The sequence below is a fragment of the Myotis myotis genome, unplaced genomic scaffold, assembly GCF_014108235.1.
Source record: "Myotis myotis isolate mMyoMyo1 unplaced genomic scaffold, mMyoMyo1.p scaffold_m19_p_2, whole genome shotgun sequence".
NCBI classification, from domain to species: domain Eukaryota; kingdom Metazoa; phylum Chordata; class Mammalia; order Chiroptera; family Vespertilionidae; genus Myotis; species Myotis myotis.
Genome location: NW_023416324.1, coordinates 181,533,721 through 181,552,892, shown reverse-complemented (window position 1 = coordinate 181,552,892; position 19,172 = coordinate 181,533,721). Strand labels below are relative to the sequence as shown.

The following is a 19,172-nucleotide window of genomic DNA, read 5'->3' as shown; positions in this document are numbered from 1 at the left end:
GATATAAAGGTCAAAGAAGCTCCCATGAAGATTGATGGAATAAGAGCTAACAGAACTGAAAGAAAAGACATCCCTTTAAGTGACAGAATCAGGTGCCTGCCCATCTCAAGTGGGCAATTTCCAGGAGCTGTAAGAAACTCGGAGTCTCATTTCTGCCATCTTGGAGCTGTTGCTGAAGAGTCTGCTTTCATTTCCTCCTCTGCCTTCCAAAGTCTAAATGATTATTAAGTTGTGTATCCTTTTCTGTGCTTTGATAACAGTTGTTGACAACTTTATTCATAAATAACAACTCAGTCTTTTATCCCTGGATCTTTAAGGAATTTGGGATCTGCCTTGTGCTGTAGTTGGTGGTGGTAGTGGTGGTGGTATGGAGGAGGATGTATATCCCATGCCAGGTTTTATTAGGAATGTTGAATTTCTATAGTACATTTCTCTGTCAAGCAGAGATTAGGGACTCAAGGGTCCTGCCTTTAAAATTTTTAGGAAATGAAATACTAGTCGCATGCCAAGCATTTTATATACTTGGTGCTTATATCTAATCTTCACAACAACATGCACAGTAATTGTTGGAGCCAGTAGTTGCACCCCGGGCTTTCTTGCTTCAAAGTACTTTTCTCTCTTTTATTTGACTATACTCTTCAAGAGCATTTACGGAAGATTTCTTTCTTTTTTTTTGTTTTTGCCTTGATGATTTATATATACGTTTTCTAACCTGTCAACCACTCATCCGATAGATATTTCCCCACTTTTGCAGATAACTCTGAAATTCAGAAAAAAAATCACCCTCCCACAAGTTATCAGAGATAGTAAATGACATAAATTAGTAAGCAATGAAACCTACTTTCAGCCATTCTGAGTCTATTTTTAAACAAATTCAAAGCCATTTTTTTAAGTAGCTTCACAGACAGGCATAAAATAAAAACAAAAATATTTTTTTTAAAGTTGAGGTAAATACAATGATTCTATTTTGAGCTAGAAGAAGCAGCAGAAATAGAATATATTTTATCTGACACAAAAAATGACCATTTAATCCTTTGCCATTACTCAGTCCTGGGCTGCAGGAGGAATGTCCATGGTTGGGGACACTGTCTCCTGCATTTGCTCTGATTCTTGTGTTAATCTTACTGTCTTATCTGTGAGTTAGAATTCACTGCCACTTCTTCAAAGTACTTGTCTAGGATTACTACTGATTCCATTACTACTGATTCTATTTATTAATTTAGCAAATACTCAGTGTCCACTAAATGGCAGTGGTCAAAAGTATAGATATCAATCCTACCCTGTAGACTTTATCTTGAGTGGGAATAAAGAGGCAAACAACCAAACAAATGTGTAATTATAAACATTAAAAGTGACTAGATATAAAGACACAGGATTTTTTTCTAAGGTTGCCAAATTGATTGAGGGAGAGCAACTTGGGTGGATATTGGAGAATTAGGCAAGGGATTAGAGGCCATAAAGAGGGGCTCAGACATTATTTTAAGTGCATTTAATACTTGGTTTTAAGCAGAAGATATCCTAATTTATCTTACCATCTATCTATATGTCTGTCTGCTATGTGGAGAAGGCATTATAAAAGTAATGAAAAAATGGAGAGATTAAAAACGATGTGATATCTTCAAATATATTTTTATTGATTTCAGAGAGGAAAGGAGAGGTAGAGAGAGATAGAAACATCGAGTCCACAACCTGGGCATGTGCCCTGACCAGGAATCGAACTGTGACCTCATGGTTCATAGGTTGATGGTCAACCACTGAGCCAAACTAGCGGGGGCTGATGTAATATTTTAATGATCTAAGTGTGCCAGTCAGAATTCTCCAGAGAAACAAAACCAATAAGATAGATGATAGACATGTAGACTTTTAATATTTTTTTTTATTAATTTCAGAGAGAGGATAGGTGAGGGAAAGAGAAATAGAAACATCGGTCGCTGCCTCCTGCATGGGAATTGAGCCTGCAACCCAGGCATGTAAAACCTCCTGGGGCATGGGAGGATGCTTCCCTAGGCTAGTTAGGTAGATTTTAAAGAATTGGTTCATATACTTGTGGAGACTGCCAAGTCTGAAATCTATATGGCAAACAGCTTTAGGCAAGAGTTGAGGTTTTAGTTTTAAATATGAAACATGTAGTGCAGGCTGCCTGCAGGCTGAAAATTAGGAAGGATATCTGTTTTGTAGTATTGAGGCATAATTCCTTTTCTCTAGGAAACCTCAGTGTTTACTCTCACAAACTTCAACTTGATTGAACGTAGTCTAAACTCATTATCAAAGCTAACCTCCTTTACTTAAAGTCAACTAATTTTAAATGTAAATTACATCTATAAAGTACCTTCACAGATTAGTGTTTGACTGAACAACTGAGTGGCATAGCCTAACCAAAATGACACATAAAATTAACCATCACCATAGATCAAGTTGCTGTAAGTAAAAAGGGAGAGAAGATGAATTTGTAAAATTTCAAAGTAGAATCTATAGACTCTATAGAACTTGGTGGTGGGTAGATGTGAGAATGAAAAAAAAAAAAAAAGGAGAAATCAAGAATTACAGATTTATCTCCTGAGCAATGAATTTTAACAGCTGTGATGTGGACCAAATTAGTTTATTTTATTTCTAACAGGGGTTCTGTTTATTTCTGCTTAAGTAATATGACTTACATGGTAAGATTACTTTTCATAAGCATTTTAAACAGTTAGATAGGCTTGGGAAGAAATTTTGTTTCTATCTGTCTAGTTATAATTGGCTAATCCAACTGTAGACTAAAAAGTCACCTTGCCTTCTCCTTCTCATACAGAAATAATTACATGCAAATAGTAATCAGCTCTTTATACAATAATGTGAAACAGGAGGAAATATAGCCAAATATTTTTGGAAGAAATAGCTCTCAAATGTGTCAATTAAAGTGTCTCTGATATTTATGTATATATATTTTTGCTGTTAATCATAGTAGGTCTGATTTTATAATCAGAGTTTACATATACTCCACTAGGAACTTGAGAAGATATGCTAACTCAATCAAATTTTACTGAATATCATTCAAAAGCCAATAAAATAAATCCTTGTCAGATATAAAGTTTAGAAAGGAAGAATATATGCACCAAATATTAAGTATTCTCTCTGCAAGTTGTTGCAAATTCCTCATGTTCCCAATTCTGTCATTTTCCTAACTATGAAGTTAAATAGCTTTGAAAAAAAATAAGAGCAGAGATTTCTCAAAGCTGATTCATTGTGTCAGTTTTCTTTGTAAAATAGAATATCAAATGGATAAAGAGAAAAGAATTCTGGACATTGAAAAATAAGAATTAATAATATAGGAAAACAATTTTCTAGATTATTTTCTAGAGGTTGATGAGTACTTTGTTTCATTTTATTTCAGACAATGCTTGTTTTGCTATTTTATAAATATCTATATATATAAAAGCCTAAGCAACCGGCCAACCAGCCAACTGGCCGGTAGCTATGATGCTCAATGACAACCAGGGGACAGATGCTCAACACAGGAGCAGCCGAGTGACAGCAACTTTGCAGAGTGCCCTCTCACACTCCGGGACCCCTTGGGGGATGTTAGACTGCCAGTTTCATCTGGATCCCTGCAGACCAGGCCAAGGAGCCACACTGGTACACAAGTCCATGCACTAGGCCTCTAGTGTTCTCTAAGTCCCAAATGAAAAGTTTGATAATCCATAAAGTCATATTTTTCAAACTTTTAAATGATTTCTTTGCCTTCAATTTAAATAAGGTTTAGCCAAATTTCATTGATTTCAGCTCATTAGTATTACTTTATATTTGTAAATTTTCTAAATAAATGAGACTTCCTCTAATTAAGTAAATCAACAGTTTTATGATTACCATTTTTTATTTCATCATATTTTAGTATCTCATATACAAGGCATACTCTGAGTTGTAACAAATTACTACCGCAGAAATGTATTCTCTTACAGACCTGGAGGTCAAAAGTCTGAACTCAATATGGCAGCAGGATCATGCTCTCTCCAGAGGCTCTAGGAGGGAATCCATTGTTTGCCTCTTGCAGTTTCTGGTGGCTGCTGGCATTCTCCTGCTTGTGGCTGCATCATTCCAATCTCTACCTCATTTTCTATATTGCCTTCTTGTCTTCTTTTGTATCAATGTAGTCTTCTTTTATAAGGACACTTGTATTTGGATTTATGGCCCATCCAAATAATACAGGATGATCTCCTCATATCCAGATCCTTAATCATACCTCCAAAGATGTTTTGTCCAAGTTAGGTAACTTTTATAGGTTCCAGCGATTAGGACATGGACGTATTTTGGAGGCCCCATTCAGCCTACTAAACTAGATAATGTAAGGAATATGAATATGGGTTAGACAGCAGCATTATTTCCGTAAATGGGCCAGTTATTAAGCGTTCTTCTTCCAGTATCAATCCTATACTGTATGTAATGCTGTGAACCTGGGCTGGGACCCTACAAACTATGTACTTCCTGCTTGACCTGCTGGCTCCCCAGGGACTCTCTCAGAGGAGGCAGAAAGGAAACCTGGAAGCCTGGAGGAGGAGGAGATGCTCTTTTTCCTGTTTGCACTTTGATCCTATTTTTGCTTCCCTTTGTTGTTGTTGTTGTCACTCTGGCAATGAATGCTTTTTCACCCAGGGAGTGACAGTTCACTTTGGTAGCAGCACTTAATTCTGATTTATACTTTTTTTCCAACATTAGCTAAACCGACCTCACAATGCTCATCAGAGACGTTACCACCAACTGGCTGGAGCTCCTCCCTCAGAGTCTGGGTCCCACTTTCACACGTTTCCAATTCTGACCCCAAGACATTCATCATAGGAGGGCAGTGACTCCTATTCAGATCTGAGTTTCAGTTTCAGAGGACACCTTCTTCAAACTTCTAAGTTGTAATTATACCAACCTAGGAATAGTAATATCTTCAAATGTAACTGTGGAATAAGGTTAAATGTAATATAGTCTAAGAAAGAAGCAGAGTAACAGTCATTCAGAGAAGTAAAAGGGTTTTTTTGTTATTTATTTTTTAGTTTGTCTTCTTCATCTGGGCAGGATCCAAGCAGGCTTCATGAGGGAAGTGATACTTCAGTAGGGCCTTCTAAATCAGTAGATGTTGGTCTGTAAGAGATGGGAATGGGGGAATGGAAGAGCATTTCTCAAGAAAAGTTTTCTAAAAGGTGTCACATTTCTCAAAATATATTTAATAATATGTAACATTCTCTTGTTGATTGAAAGTCATCAAGTTTGTACATTCTCTTGTCATACAACAAAGCCCTCAAAGACTAATGAGTCATTTGCGTCTGTGGTTAATAACTATGCATAAGATGCTACTGAAAACTAGGAAACTGAGTTCTTTCTCTGATTTATTCCTGTTTTTATTGTTTACTTCTCATTGGTGTCATTTTGTCTAGCAGCTAGAATCTGCTGGTGTCTGCCCCAGTTATTCAGTATTTCTCTACTTCCCATCATAAACAGTCTCTTGGGCTTTGTGACAGGTTTTTTTTTTTTTTTTTTTTTTACCCATCCAGATGCTATTTTAAATTATTTTAATTCAATTGCTGTTTTTTAGAAGCATTGCCTCAGAGTAAGTAGGAATGTTACTACCCATAAATAAGCTCATGCCTGTCTCATCTCAGCTTTCCTTTTCTGGAACAGAAGAGTACAAGTTTTACTTTTATATAGTTCGGTGGTATTCATCTTATAATGATAATCAGAAAAAAAAAAAGTGTGCTGAGAGACTTTTGTGACCCAATATAGTTAACTCACTAGGCCAAAATATGTGGTTCTCTAAAAGGAACCTGCTTTATAAGTTCATAAATAAAAGGATTGAGGACAAACATTAGCTTTTTGACACTGACTGAAAAGTGATGTTAACACAAGTGAATTTTATCAGTAAGGCTGAGTGAATTTGAGGCTATGAGGCCAACTATCTATCTCCCTTTCCTTCCTGTAATGTATGTGGTTTATTGTGTCCACATAGTCTCTTTTCAGAGTTATAAATTATATTATTGATGGAGTCTTGATGATGAAAACCCAGTTGGAGCTTGAAGGTCAAGGCAGAAAACTGCATCCTAAATTTCTGTTTATTGATGATGTACAGTACATATAGCAGCACAAAATATGCTGCTACAATTAAAAATCTGTCAACATTTCTAACATACACCATTATTTCAGGGTTTGGTAATGTAGTCATTTATCCTTACTCTTCCTTGAATTATGTGATGCAAGGCCTCAGCTGTGGGAGGAAGCCTTTAAGTTCTTTCAACAAGATTATAAGAGATTTATTTGTTTTTCATTCTTTCTTTCTTCTTTTAGCTACTAAGTGATAAACAATAAAAGTTAGTGTAAGCTAGTTTTCAGCAGTCTTATAACTAAAAAATAGCACCACTATGTAGGCCATATATTTTTTAGCCCCAAATGTTTAACTCCCATGAATGTTAAAAAATAAACTGTTTTATGTTAACTTGTATTTATGTTAAAAGAAAAGCTTAGAAATATTTTTAAAAACTGTCTGGCATCTTTCTACTCTCTTATCAGATGCCTGAAAGTACAGCCAAATATAAATAAGTTTGATTCATTGGTGTTTTTAATAGGAAAACAAAAATACGATAAATGAAGTTTTTAAAAATTTAATTAGCTCTTTAATTTAGAAATAGTTTGTTATTATGTGACCTGAACCTATAAATTGATGTTGTTTAGTATTGTAGCTGCCAGCAACATGTGGCTATTGATAACCTAAAATGTAGTTAGTTCAATTTGAGTTATTGAATGTATAAAATATACATTAGATTTTAAGACTTGCTACAAAAAATAAAGTGAAAATTATTACATGAATAATTTTATTGATTGTTATATTTATATTTACAACAATTACAGTATTAAGTTAAATATAATATAATTAATTCACCTGTTTTCTTTTACTTAGTGTAGTGTAGCAAAATTACATATGTGACTTGTTATAATTCTGTTGAACAATGTCACTCTAGATGTATCCAAGGATCCTATTTTCTTATAGCTGAAATAACCAATTCATCCTATTTTCCCGTAAATGAAATAACCAATTGATTTGAATTGACTCACTGCAGGATAGTCTTATCACATTTTCAAAATAGTACAAGATAGTAATAAAACCTTTACAAAATATTTCCCTCCCCAAACCATGGTGGTGATGATGCTGTTGGTGTTTGCAATAGTGGATGACAAGTAAACCAGGAAAAGTTTAAAAGAAAAGTTAAATTATGTATACCATAGGAGTGTATGAGGTATTAAGCAAAACAAAACTCAGAAAAAACTCAACAAAATTTAGTTGAATATAAATGTATTCATCTATGATGCTTAATAAGATAGAATGGAAGAATATTTTATTTGTCCTTGAGTAACATAAATTGTTTTCAGGTGAAATTACTCATAGTAATAATAATAATATGTAGAATATTACTTGAAATTCACCTTGTAGATACTTAACTTTTGAAACAGTAACCTGGTCTTTCTAGAGTTTCACTGGCTATTTGCTTAATTATTTTATTCATTAATTCAGTTATGTGCCTATTCTGTTTGAGGCATTATTCTTGGAACTCGAAAATCCAAAGACAAAATAATTTTTCTTTCACCCCTTTTTGGAAGGTTCTTTTACATTCTTCTGGTAATTTGCAATATTTCCTAGCCTGAATTCATTCAACTCTGTAATCATGAATGAAATTGTTTTGGACATCCTATCAAAAAGAATCACATTATCTAACCCCCATGTGTTTTCATACAACAATGTCGCAATGGTCAAATGAAAAACAAAAACAAAAACAAAAAACAAAAAGTCAGCCTCATGGGAGGCCATGTGGGCTAAAAGAGTTACACCAGTGGTTGGGCAGGGCATGACCACACATGAAGTTTTAGTGAACTGTTGCTAGCCTGAAGGAGGAAGAAATTCCACCTTTTGCTCCTCTTGAGTTCCTATAGCTAAACTAATATTACAATAGACACAAAAACAGATGAACAGCAGAAACACCAATTTAATGGTAATCATAAATGATGCTCCCAGAAATGATCAACTAGCCAGCTCTTTATACTTTTTAGACACACAAAAAAGCAATGCATTTGTGACAGACACAGGTTTAGGTGCTTATTAGTGAAGAATCTAAACAGAAAGTGGACTGGTGATACTAAAGAAATTCAGAGGATTGTTTATACAGGCTTGTTGGCCCTGGATTCCTTGACGCTAGTGATAAGGGTGCCTGACTTAGCCCCCTGGAGCAAGAAGGCACCTTTCAAGGGAGAGATTTGTTATCTACACGGAAGGAGACAAGGAAAGGTTCCAAGTGCCCTTCTCGCATTGGCTGTTTGTCAAGTAACTTTTATTCAAACTAATCACTATGCCACGGTGGGATATTTTGGAGCAAACTTCCTTGGGCCCCGACAAACATAAGTGCTAAAATTGAATACTATGGTATTTTAACTGAACTAGCACAGCTGCTTCCACCGCTTTTGTTCATCCCTTATTTCTTACCACAGGCATCTTTTTCACCCTCTCTCCTGTCTGAAATAAAGAGATGACCTTTTCAAGCCTTTCCAAAACTAGCCTGCTCACCTCTTTTTTTGTTTTGTTTTTTGGTTTATTTCCCGCCTCCTGTCCTTACTCCATCAATTTTCACAAATCTTCTCAGTCTCATATTTTACACAATTCTAATTAGTCTTGACTGTGGCATTGACTTCTACCTTCTGCTTTGAAAAAATACTCCCAAGACATATCTTAAAACAAATTTAAAAACACCTCCCTCAACTCTTCTTCACTACCATGCCCTCCTCCATGCATTTGACAACCACTGACTAAGCATTTACATGTTTTAGCTAATTCTATTGATATAAAAATTCTAAATTGTAAGTATAGTCCTGTGCTGCATAATGGCATTTTGGACAATGAGGAACCACATATACAACAGTGGCCCCATCTATACTAATAAAAGGGTAATATGCTAATTAGACTGGACATCTTCAGGATGACCTTCCAGGCATCCTTCCGGACAAAGCCATGGTGGCAGGGCCAAAGCAGAGGCAGTTAGGGGTGATCAGGCTGGCAGGGGAGAGCAGTTAGGGTGATCAGGTCAGCAGGGGAGAACAGTTAGGGGGATCAGGCAGGCAGTTGGACATCCCCCGAGGGATCCCAGATTGGAGAGGGTGCAGGCAGGCTGAGGGACCCCCCTCTCTCCAGTGCATGAATTTTGTGCACTGGGCCTCTAGTAAGATTATAATGGGGCTGAATTTCCTGTAAGAAACGGAGGAGTATGTGATTCAGGAGGAATATATTTTCTCTGATGGAAATAATATCTGTGGGGCTTGGCAATAGAGTGCCTCTCACTCAGGGCACCTCAGTTTTAAGTGTACAGAGGATATCCAGTGAGTCAGCCACTGAGGGCACTATGGCCTCCCAGATATTACTTGATGCTCTTCAGAGTACATTGCTGTAATACTTTGTTGAGGACCTAAGATCCTGTAAAAGGACACAGATTCACAAGAGCTACCTTAACAAATATTAAGTGCCCACTGGCACTTTAGTAAATGTTTGATGTGGCAGTATGGGGCCAGGCTTTCTGCACTTCAGAAATATGTTCAAGTTGTAATGATAAAACATCATAAGTTTTATTTCTTCTATCATTTCAGTGCCAGCAAGAGTTCTTTTTGCCAGGTAGAATCAATAGAACCAAAAACAAATTTTCAAGTTTAAAACAATTGAGTCCTCAGTTCTGCATCTGATGTTAAATACCCTCTTGTTTTTATTGAATACCACAAAATTCCTTAATCTGACCCCTGCTCCAAAATGTAATAGTAAAAGGTCACATTGCCATGATAATTCCCTAAGTTCCTTTATTTCTCCATCTTGGTCTTTTACTCTGGCTGATCCTCAGACCATCTTTCACCCCCTTCTGAAAGTAATTTTTTTTTTGGTGACCTATGCCTTATCCAGCCAGTTTCTCCTCAATATTTCCTGTCAATTCAGCCCATAACCCCGTTCATGGAGTAGCACTGACAATTTCCATGTTTCTTTTCTGAACCTGTTGAAAGGAAGCAGGGGAGGGCTTGAGGGACAGTGTTTATAAAGTCTACAAGAGTGTACAGTACTGTCCTAAGCCTTCACATTCCCTCATCACTCACTTTCCTACTTACTCAAAACAACCTCCAGTCCTACAAACTCCCTTCATGATCAGTGTCTTATACAGGTATGCCATTTTTTCTTTATCTTTTACATTGTATTTTTACTGTAACTTTCCTATGGCTTATATAGATTAAAGGTCACAGTGGGTCCTGTACAACTTTAAGCATAAAAATTTAGATATCCAGATGAACCTCACACAATACAATCAAGTAGGATGATTAAGGGCATATTAAAATTTCTGTAAAGAAAATCATATTTTGATAAAGCAAGTATAATAAGAGTTAAATTTGGGGATTATTTTTAAAATGGAAAGAAGTGTGTGGTGATTTGAGAATAGATAAGACAGGCTTCTGTGGATATGTTCCACAGCCTGTACGTTCAGCAGTCTCCCTTATCCATGGGACATACTGTGGGCATCAATTCAGCATCAACAGGAATTCCCAATTTGGAGTGCAGTGAAGAAGGAAACTTTATTCAGTTCAAAACAACTCAGTCGTGATATATTGTGGCTGTAAAATAGCACAACTGTGAGGCAGCCCAGGGACCAGGTAACCCTGGGACCAGACCCCTCTCTGCTCCTCGATGGTCTGCTCTGTTGGTGCTGGTCTTTTTTGCGCTATGCTGTCCCTACTCTATTCTAGTCTGTTCTGTTCTGTGCCAGTCACCTCTAGTCTGCTCCACTCTGCTCTAAGGAAAGGGCTTTCATGTTTTAGCTGAGCTGGGGAAAGGCAGTCTTTGGTCTTCCCTGGAAAGGGACTGTGCACACTCAGTCAGAGGGGAGCTGGCTTATATAGATTAAAGTCCCCATTCCTGGTCTTTGATTGTCTGCCTTCATACAAATGAGGACTCCAAATCCTTGCAGTTTGATTGTTCCAAAGGGCACTTTCCTGATTGGTCAGAACAGAGCCGCTCTGATTGGTGGATGATGATGTTGGTGATGATATAGTTGCACAGCTCTAATTGGATGGGGAAAGCCTCAGTTTTATTCATTGAAATAGGATTCCAGGAACTCCTTTATGAGGGCTGGCTCAGAAGGCAGAAACAATGCAGGCAGGCAGTTTTCTGCAGAGGCAGGTAGTTCAGTGCAGGCTTCTCCATGAAGTGCGTTCACATAAGAAGTCCCTGTGTAGAAATGGCTGCTAGACTCTGATTTTTAAAAATTTGAGCCCAATTAGCCACCAGGAGCCCTTTTTATGAGGCATCTTCTACCTCAGCGTCTGCAATATGGTTCAAGACCCCAGTGGATACCTAAAACCATAAATAATGCTGAACTCCACATAGATGATGTTTTTTCCTATACATGCATAGTTATGATAAAGTGTAATTCATAATGTAAGTTCAGTAATATTGTTAACAATAACTATTGATCAAATAGGATATTTATAACACAACACTGTAATAAAAACTATGTGAATGGCTCTGGGCTCATTATTAAGTAAAATAAATGTTGCTTGAACACTAGTACTATGCTACCATGACTGTCTAACGGATAAATGGATGACTACTAATTGACTAATAGGAGGATAGTGTGCACAGTGTGGGTACGCTGGCCAGAGGGGTGATGCATATTCTGGGCAGGACAACAGAATAGTGGGAGATTTTATTATGCTACACAGAATGGCACGTGATTTAAAACATAAGTTGTTTATTTTTCTGGAATTTTCCATTTAATATTCTTGGACCTACTTAACCACAGGTTAGTGAAAACGCAGACAGTGAAACCGCCGATAAGGGAGGAAACTGTAATGAAGGGTTTTCTATCTTGACCACAAAATAAAATAATTAGCCCTTATTGTAATACTTTCAATACATTTGTTTAGTTTTCACTGTCTTTTATTCTTATCAATTTGTATTACTAATACATGTAGTGTTTGACAGTATAACAAGCAGATTCCTGCTCAGTTATATGATTTAGAAGGAGAACATTAGACATTTTCTTTCATAGTCCAGTGTGGGACAGATTCTCTCTCTCTCTCTCTCTCTCTCTCTCTCTCTCTCTCTCTCTCTCTCAACATTTATTCTTACACACAAGTGATAAATACATAAATAGCAAGAATGAAAAACAAATGGTTCCAAAATACCATCAGAGGTAATTTTCTCTGAGCTGATGTTTTATGTGTTAGTAAAACCACAGGAGGAAAAAGCTGGCATGTTTTATCTTCAACATCTTCATTTATTCACAGCTGTTCAATAGTAAAATAACAATTGCTATCACTGTACCTCATCTCCATTTGGAAAATAAATAGCAATTTTCAAATTCATTAGAAAAAAGAAGCAAAGTTTGCCTGGCTATGTGGGGGTTGGCAGAGAGGTTCAATGAAGTCTTTGTAAATAATGTATCAAGTCAAATTTTTACAAAATTAAGACTAGACAGCATAGACCCAGAAACATAGAAACATGAACAGACTATTGAAACTCAGAGCAAAAGCAGAGGAGGGTGGGTGGGAAGAGATCGACCAATGAACTTGTATGAATATATGCATAACCTAAGGACACATACAATGGGTGGTGAGGACCTGGGCGGGCAGGGAACAGGAACAGGCTGGGAGAGGTTAATGGGGGGAAAAGGAGAACCTATGTAATACTTTTAACAATAAAGATTTTAAAAAAAAAGACTAGACATCATTAAAAATGTTTCATGATGAGTGCATCTGTATCACAGTTATTTGATTTATTTTAGTGATTTAAATATCATTATTTTTTCTTTTTCCTTTTCATGTATTTGCTGGCCTTTGGGTTCACATGATCAATTATCTTCATTGTTTTTAGATACATGAGTTTAGTGTTGAAGTTAATTACTGACTGCAAATTCCCAGCATGATTCTTCTGAATTTTTTAAATTTGAAATATGTTATTTGAATTTTATAGTCAATACCAATTTTTAAAGGATGAAATATCTGAAAATTCATTTAAAAATGAAAACCTAAATAATATGAATGTTTTGTAATTTGATTCTATATCCTCCTACTTTCCAGTTATTCTCAAATTACCAGAAATCAAATTAGCACAACTATATACATATATTTTAATATATAAATTATTTCTATTTGATTTTATTTGGATTTTATGAGTGTTTCTAAAATAATGGAAAAATACAAATCTCTATTATAGCTTAATATTAAGCTTGTAGTCATTAGTATTAATAACTATTGCAAATAAATCAAAGATATTTTTGGAAAAATATTTGTATCTCACATAATTATATAAAGATGAAGAATTGTCTAATGTAATAGTGGAAAATAAAATAATATAAAATTACATAATTTTCTATGATGTCCCTTCAAATCCTTATCAGTCTATCACTTTTGAGTTTCTTCATATTTTAGACAAATGAATTATCTTCACCATCTTCTGAAGAAAGGAAGTTATAACAAAATTATTTGAAAGTTATTCTCCATTTTGGAGTCCTTAAGAAAAAAATGCTATAACTCTTTAACTTCAGGGTTTTGTTTTATTTTAAGATGTTAGCCACATACACAGAAAAGAGCTCAAAATGACTCTTTTCATTTAATGTGAAACTCAAAATTATCGTTTGAACTGAGGCTGCTTTTCTAATTCTTTTGTACCCCAGGTAGTACTTTTAATAAATACTTTAGGAAGAAGTTCCCACGATAATTGCATTTCCTTGATTTCTATCAACTTCTTTCAATTTCTTCCTAGCTTTTCTAGATATAATTAAATTAATGTAGTCATTACCGTGTGCTTTCTTCCATTTCAATCCCAACCTCCAACCTGTTTTCTGTAAGATTTTTTTTTAATATTCCACTTATAAGTGAGATAATTTAGTGTATGCACTTTCAATAAATTTATTTATTCTTAAGTGAGACATGATTAGTTTAACCAAATCATTCCTTCTTTGAATTGGGTACCTCAGGATTCAACCCTCTGTCACCCATGGCTTAGAGTGAGAATGAATGTATTTTCATTTAGAATTACCAAAGCAAAGGATTGACATTTCCACTATTTGCTTACAATATGGACTTTAAAAAGATTCAATTTATTGAAACTAATATATATATATACATGTATATATATGTATATGTATATATAATCTTTCTCTCATCCCCTGTCCCTTGACTCTTGCAACCAACAACATGTTCTCTGTGTCTAAGACATTACTGGTATAATTTTTGTATGTGTTTTTTTTTTTTACATTCCACATATAAGAAAAAATAAAACAGTATTTGTCTTTTTCTGTCAGATTTATTCCATGTAGCGTAATGACCTTGACATTCATCCATGGTGTTTCAAAGGTCAACATTTCATCCTTATGGCTAAATAATTATATTTATGGAATTTGTTACATACAATGTATAAGATAAATGTAGTATAAATAATATAACAGATTTCATAATCAATATACAATATTCCACATATGTGTGGTGTATATTTCACAACTTTACTGAATTTGTTAGTTCTATCAGTTTTTTTTTTAATGTAGTCTTTAATGTTTGTGTATACTATAATGGTATGTAATCTGCAAATAGTGACAGTTTTATTTCTTCCTTCCCAATTTGAACGTCTTTTTTTTCTTCTTACCCAATTGTTTGGTTAGGCTTCCAATATTAGGTTGAATAAAAGTTTCCAGAGTCAACACCTTGTCATGCTCATAATCTTAAAGAAAACACTTTAGTCTTCCACCATTAAGTATGTTAGCTTGGCCTTTTCAGGGGTTTTCTCTATTATATTGAGTTACGTTCCCTCTCTACACACTTTTTTGAGAGTTTTTATTATAAACGGATATTGAATGTTGTCAAATGCTTGTTCTGAATTTTGTTTACAATCAACTTCAACATAATCAATAGGAATTTACCTACACAGTACTTATATTTGGATAAAATTAATAAGACTTCAAAATGAGATGCTTTTAGTTTTTTAATTTGTATAGTAAATTGTATATGGATCCATTTGCTTACAGGTATAAACCACAGCATTTTATTTCCTTGTGCTGGCAAAGGCAATTACAGATAGAAATGCTACAAAGAGTTCTGAGAGTATTTACTCAGCTGAGAGAACAGCTCGAGAGCATTCCCTTAAAATATTATTCTTGTCTCATTTTCAAAGTAAATATTTAGTAAGGTAACATGTGTGACAATTGTATAAAATGGGAACGGTAATTTTTCTAGTGAGTAACTTTACCTTTTAAGACCAATGCTCATAGCTCCGATAGGTCAATCACTCCGCTTTGTACTGATGCTTTCTTCCAGCTAAAATTAAACAGACATTATAATGTCCTGTTGGTCTTAAGTTTTCAAGTTATCCTGAATAATACACTTGCTATTCAATAGAAATCATGCAGTTTTTACCTCAATGCAGTCATTTTAAAATGTCAATTATATGAATTACTTAAATTCTTCTGGTGAAAAAACACCTTTAGTTATTAAGGAAACTATATGCTGTTAATAACTATAAATTCAACAAGAAATGTCTATGTAGATACATTTTATTGAAAATTGCATAAAACCATACTCAAAGTAGCTTAAATAGTGAAATAGTCTGACGCATAATTGAGTCAAGAAGAACAGATTTTCAATTGTTTGATTCAGCATCTCTATGATATGATTAAGCAATAAGGTTACTTTTTTGTTTCTCTTTTCTGCCTTCTATGAAGGCTGATTTTTCTTCTGTTGGAATTTAAAGATTTTATATCCATACCCTTAGTATTGTAAGGGATAAAATGGATTACCTTTTTAGCTATCTCAGAAAAACAACTACTGCTTTTAGAATCCTGCAGAAAGTCTCTCTTCAAACTTCATTTCCAAGATTTGGTCTTATAACCATTGCTGAAATAATCCATTTGGTTAAAGAATTACCTATGCCGACTTAATTAAGACTGTGTTATCTGAATCAATATTATGGCAATTGGAATCAGAGGAACCAGGTTATCCTATTAGGATCTACCCCTGGAGCTTTACCCACAAAACATACCATATATAGTAACTATTGCCTAGAATATTTATAGAGTTTTCACTATATGCCCATAAAAAGTATATGAAATAGAGGGACAAGGTACACAAAGACATTTATTACAAATCAGTGTTTCTAACTAATATATACATAGAATAATAGTTATATAGTCTAATATAGACATAAGATAAAGTAAAAACTCGTATAAAATATAAAAATAAATCATTGCATACTATGTAGTATTCTAAATGCATTATATGGGCGTTACACTAAAATAACATTTTAATTTATTCATTATGTGCTTGTCTTTCGACATAAACTAAACTTTTCTTTTCTGTCCCTGAGCACCTAACACAGTGACTTACTTATATTAGATTATTAATAAGGGCTGTTAGTTATAATAAAGTAAAAAAAAAATCAATATTGGCTCAATTACTCACTTTGTTTAAATAGACACAGCCTAAATTATAAACTTTTGGCTTTGGAGTGAACTTTTCGAAACAAATAGCTCACATCCTTTACATCAGTGGAATCAAAAAATAAATGAAAAAAAAAAAAGCTGAATTACCTATTTTGTTTCATTGTATGTCCTCAGCACTACTGTTTACTAAAGGTAATGAAGATAAAGAAAGAATAAAGAAGAAAGGTCAAATGCAAATATTTGGTACATAGATTAAAGGATATTATGTTAATTGTCAGCAGTTAAGAGGCAGCGGTTCTCAACCTGTGGGTCGCGACCATCGGAAAACACATATAGCATATCAGATATTTACATTACGATTCATAACAGTAGCAAAATTACAGTTATGAAGTAGCAATGAAAATAATTTTATGGTTGGGGGTCACCACAACATAAGGAACTGTATTAAAGTGTCGCGACATTAGGAAGGTTGAACCACTGGACTAGAGCATTCAAATGAAGTTGTCCTTGGAGGGAGACAGATCTTACTTCCTGATGAGTATAAGCTGAAATACTAAAGAAAAGGAGTTCCTAATAAGTTAAGAAAAAAATTCATCTAGATATTAAGATTTAGGTCACACATGTAATTAGAAATAAATTAAAAACCAGCAGTGATGAAATGACAATAAAAACAAGAAAACAATTACATGAGGGTGAATAAGAAGTGGTCAAATGTATCACCATCTTCTCCAGATTCTGGAAGGTGCTAAAGATTGAGTTAATCTTTGTCTGATTTCTATGTCCTCTTGATATAATTGGCAGTTTTGAGTGCAGAAATAGAATTTTTCTTTGTTGATAAATCATCCAGCACTGTACCATTCAAGAAGTCTATGCTTTGAATGTTGTCTGAAGAGATATTCTCTTTCTCAAAAACCTTCTCTTGAGAAATAATTGTAGTTAGGTGGACTGAGAAGTCTTGAGACACTGACTATACAATACAGTTGTTTACTGTTCTCTGTTATATTTTATATGTAATATTAATAGAAATAGACAGAAACTTTTTTGTTCATTTCTTGAGCTGTAATTCAACAATTTATCCATGTTTTGTTTTTTAAAAACAAAAACAGTATGATGTTGTGATGGTTAACTTATTTTTTTGTTTAGTGAAAAAAAAAATCCCCCAAAATCAGATTTTAAAACTTCTAATGAATCGACACAGATATGCTAACTTTGTAATGCATACCTCATGTAGACTATTTGGCACAATTTTCCAAAAGGGTCTTCTGAATTTAGCCAGTCATTTAAAATATTGTTGAATCCACATCATATATTGTGCTCTAACAATGATATCAATAGAGAATAGAGAACAGATGCCTACAGCAACATAAGTCCTTCCTCTCCCACAGGGAAGAAAAAGACTACCAAATTATATCAATTATCCATAATTCCATTGAAAATCATCCCAAAATTTAGTGGTTTAAAACAACTATATATTTTGTCCATAATTCTTTAATATGGCCATTTAGGCTGGGCTCAGCTGGGCAATTCTTCTGGTCCAGTGGATATGTCTTGGCTGATTTTATGTCTATAACCAGTGCCTCTTGCTAGGACAGGAAGGCCTTATCAGAAGAGCTCCTCTCTGTTCCTTATGTTCTCTCTTTTTCTAGCACACTAACCCAGGATGTTTACATAGTGCCTTGGCAGGATCCCGGAGAAAGAGAGGAAACACGCAAGACCTTTTGAGGCATAGACTTACCACATATGCCACATTCTATTGTCAAAGCAAATATTAAGGTCAAACCAGATTCAAGAGGTAGGGAAATACACCCCACCTCTTGACAAAAAGATCTGCAGAGTCACATTTTGAAGTGGCCTGCAAACAGGAAGGAGAGCCATTATAGCCATTATTGCAAATAATCTATCACAGGTGTATTTCTGCCTAGGTTGTCTGCATAGTTTATGGCTTGACCATATCAACAATAGTCTTAATTCTCATTTTGCATTTGCTAGTATAGACCAAGTTCAAATGAGTACTGTATAGAGTATAGTCATGTCTTTTGTGAATTCTCACGGACATACTATCAAATAATATTTTCTAATGTTGATATAAATATAGCAATCCACTATTACCTATGGAGTACAGTCAGTATAATCCCTGAAAAGAGTTAGCAACAATTGCAAGAAATTGAGTTTGCCTTTCCTCTCTGCATTCAGCATGTATATCCAGTCAGTTTGGAAGACATGACTTATTATTTAGTGTGGTTTTATTTAGGAGTTTCTCAAACATGGGATATAATGAACGTTAATTCAAGTTTAGGTTGGGTGGCATCCTGTGCCCATATCTTACTAATAAAAGCCTAGGTGGTCCTCACGCTGTCACACTGTGATGTCCTCATGCTGTCACAAGATGGCTGTGCACACAGCGGGTGTGTGGAGCAGGGACAGGGCTTGGCTGCTGCTCCATGTGGCTTCTGCTGGGGTTTCTGCAGCCCCATGCATGCCGCAGCCCTGTACACGCTGTGGGGGTGGGTCCGGGTTCCCGGGACCCCGCGCACTCCGTGGGCGCAGGTCCCAGTGGCTGCTCCGTGCAGCTTCTGTAGGGGTTCCTGTGGCCCCATGCCCATCACGGAGGCAGGACCCCTAGCTCTGGCCTACCTCTTTGGGGCAACCCATCCATGAGCCCCGGATGGGTGGGCAGGGCCTACCTCTTTGGGGTAATCAATCATGGGGCTC

General features: G+C 35.3%; 1 protein-coding gene across 3 annotated transcripts in view; it reads left to right on the top strand.

The window, feature by feature from the left end:
• Positions 1–19,172, top strand: part of NAALADL2 (N-acetylated alpha-linked acidic dipeptidase like 2) — a 935,329-nt gene that overhangs the window by 903,396 nt on the left and 12,761 nt on the right. The window lies entirely within an intron of this gene.